Here is a 3,826-nt window from a genome sequence, read left to right on the forward strand (position 1 = left end):
ATTATTTATATATTTATATATTTGATATCATAATTTAATATTATTTTTGTTTATAAAGTTTTACTTTATTATTAAAAGAATGTGTTATGTATTTTATATAGAATGTAAATTTTATTTATAGTGAATTCGATTACTCACACTACTGTAATCAGTGCACATTAAAAGCTCCTTTATATAAGATCTAAATGCCGTGACAGGATATAATCAACTTTAACAATGAAATAATACACATATGTTCTATTAAATAATATGACAATGTCATTATTGGCCATTTAATGTGATAATGTTATTATGAGCCATTTAATCGTTTAGAATATTCATATGCTTTTAATATTAATTTCGCCACATGTAGATATAACAGCTTTTAGTGTGCACTAATCTAGTGTAATGCAAGTGAACCGAATTCGCTATTAATTACAGACTCGCCCATAATTTATGTGTACGTCAAGAGCAATAGCCCTATGGTGTCTTTGCTGCCTATTGCAATAGTAGAAAATGATAATCATGAAGAATTCTCATTAAGACGACTATACATGTAATACGGACAAAATTTTATTAAAATTTTGATACACTTATTTACTGCGTCGTTCGATCTAAGATTCGATCGAGCTTTTTTACGTATATTTATCGAGTATTAACCTCATTTTATGAAATTTTGCTCTTGTCAAAATTCACGTTCACATTCAGTAACCACTCATTGATTGAGAATTAATATCTTCTACTTAAAATCCACTTCCCTTTTAAATTTTCCATTTTCCATAACTTCAACTATATATTTATTTATTCAAACAAAATTTCATAAATTAAATCTCTTCATGTTTTTAATTTTATTTAAATCAGTTATTTAAATCAGTTATCACAAATACATATTTATTGTACTTAGAAACACACGTTTCGAATGTTCTTCAAATTTTTACATATATTTATGGTCTCTACGCTTCTTTGAAGAAATTATAGATATATATAATTGTGTATGTAATCTTGTTAGTAGAGTTACAAAGGAAATAAATTGTGTATTTATTTTTATACCATTTTTATTACAATTGATGTAATCGATTTGTTTAAAATTGGAAGGTCTTTGTAGATGTGTCAATAATTTCGTTAATGAATATTACAGCTCTTTATTTTTTATTAGGAAAATTCTTTCCCCCTCAAAACAAAGATGAATCTTTATTTTTAAAATGCGTTAGCGTAACATTCTGGAAGCTTGTTGAGAAACTGAAAGAATTACACAATTTTGCCATTTCCAATTTCGAAGCATTTTCTATTATTATTGAATCAGCATCTTTATGTGTCAAAAATATAAACAAAATATAATAGCTTCTATTTTACGCAATTAAAGTGGAAGAATTTTGAAAACTGAATACGTCAAAGAAAATGTAAAATAAAATTTTATATATCGCAACTTTATAGACTGCAACGTTAACATGTGAGTATATATAAAATAATTTTTGTTTTATTAAAGAGATTTCTGCTCCTTATAGAGACATTCAATAGCCAATTTTTATGTTTGATATTCAATCATTAGTCAATTCGCAAATAACAATAAGATAATGAAAGATATGTAATCAGAAGACAAAAAAGTATAATGTTACTCGTAACTTCTATTTTAGAATAGAATAGAAGAATTCTATTTTATGATATAAATTTTCATGAAGGAAATCTTACAACATCGAGATTTCTTTAACAGTAATGACAGGTAATATAATCACGAATAATGTAAAATTACTTTAATCTGGATTTAACTTACTGTTTTTCTGTTTTTCTTAGAAATAGAAAAAGATAAGGAATAAATTGAACCAAGATTAAATTAATCTTATATTAGTGGAATTGGAACTCAGACTGCTAACTTTGTTTTCTATTTGATGATCATGTTCGTGATCGTATTACCTACCATCAAGACTGTTAAATTTGAGAGTTTGCCAGCAGATTCAACTAGAATAATGGCGGATTGGAATCAATTGCATTGGCATTAAGCATATACGTTCCGTCAATAAAATCTATCGACGTAATCTAACAAGCATGCAGATTAGTAGAACATTGTATTGGCATCAAATGTATCTGTATTAAAGTCCTGTTCCAACTTCGAATAAATTATGTGATAAATTTAATGGATAAAAAAGAGAATGAAAGAGAGAGAAAATGAAAGTAATAAAGATTTGATTAGATTTATCAAAAGTTAGAATAATTCCACCTAAATATTTTATCAGCAACTCTCAATATTTAATAGCTCCCAATATATTTGACAGTTCTTGATATAACTGACAACTTTAATTGTCAATAGGAACTGAGTAATTTATTATTTCGTAATCATGAAATGTTATGTTATTTTTAAACGGTAGCTAAATTGTTACATTCCAATTTTTATAACCAATCTGCCATCATGTTTTATTGGCAAATTTATATTTCTGTTGGCGTTCTGTCAGAAAATTTATTAAAATTTTTTATTTAATTTAAATTTATAGTAAACACTGCTATTATCTTTTTCCGATTAATTTAGCTGTTAAATGAAAAATGTATGTAAATGAAACACGTAGATGTTTAAAGCTTTCCTAGCCGATACAATCGTAGACGTCGCTGCTAAATCGGTCATCGGCAAGTAAACGAAAGGCTGCTGAAGAAAACTGCAGCGAGCAATTTTGCAACTCTGTGATATGGATAAGAGCAGTGCATTGTTATGAAAGATGTATGTACTGCTTGAACATTTGAGATGTTCACGCAACGCGTGGATGACTCAATCGCAGTGGGAATAATCATTTCTTAAATAATAATTCCGATCGCTCGTATTTGTCACGCTATTCCGAATGCTTGAATGACTGAAATATCGATTGTTTATGTTATGTCTGTACGTACCGCAAAAGGAGGCCCAAATGACGACCACCGCCGGCCATTTTGAATCGAGGGCCATGTTCCAGCTAAATGTTTCTAATATAAAGGTGCTTTTTTTAACGGCAAAATAGATCACATGATAAAAATTGACGCTTGATATTCGTTTTTTATCACGTGATCTGTCTTGATGCTAAAAATGAGCATCGAGCATCAGCATAAAAAAGTACTTTAAAGCAATAATTTTTATTGCAATAAATTTTACATCATTTTGTAGTAGTCGTATACCGCTTGTAAAACTAATCCTTTAATTAAAGAGGAACAATTAATATTAATATTCTTTTAAAAAAAATGTATGTTTTTTATTACTATTAACAAACATATATTACATAAATAAATTTTTCAAGTCACTCTCATCTTAATTTTGTGTGTGTGTGTGTGTGGTGTGTGTGTGTGTGTGTGTGTGTGTGTGTGTGTGTGTGTCGTCTCAAATAGTTATAATTTCAAATATATTTTTTTAAAATATGTAAAAAGACATAAGCCGGAACAGACTTTTGCAGTCTTTAAATGTAAAAGGCTTTCTATACAATAAGTTAATAATAAATCAGAAATCAAAAGCTAGAAATTAACCAAATAACAGTCGAATATGAAAAAAATAATCGACTATGTTTTGTCAATTTTTAGATTCTGACTTCTGATTTATTTCTAGCTTATATTATAAAAAATTTTCAATATATTTTGATCGATATTTTAATATATCAGTATTTAAAAATATGAGAGATTGAGGCCGATATTTATAGTTGATTCTTAAATTAAGACTGTTCAAGTATATGTGTCTTATGAATCAATCAGAAAGCTGTATTAAAAGATTTATACTCTTTTAAGATAATCTTAAAATAAGAATGAATTATGAATATCCTAAGATTTGATGCATACGTTGATATCCTGAAACAGCAAATAACTTTTTACAACATGTTATGCAATATAATATTATACAATA

Source organism: Atta colombica, unplaced genomic scaffold (genome assembly GCF_001594045.1).
Source record: "Atta colombica isolate Treedump-2 unplaced genomic scaffold, Acol1.0 scaffold121, whole genome shotgun sequence".
In the NCBI taxonomy this organism is placed as follows: Eukaryota; Metazoa; Arthropoda; class Insecta; order Hymenoptera; family Formicidae; genus Atta; species Atta colombica.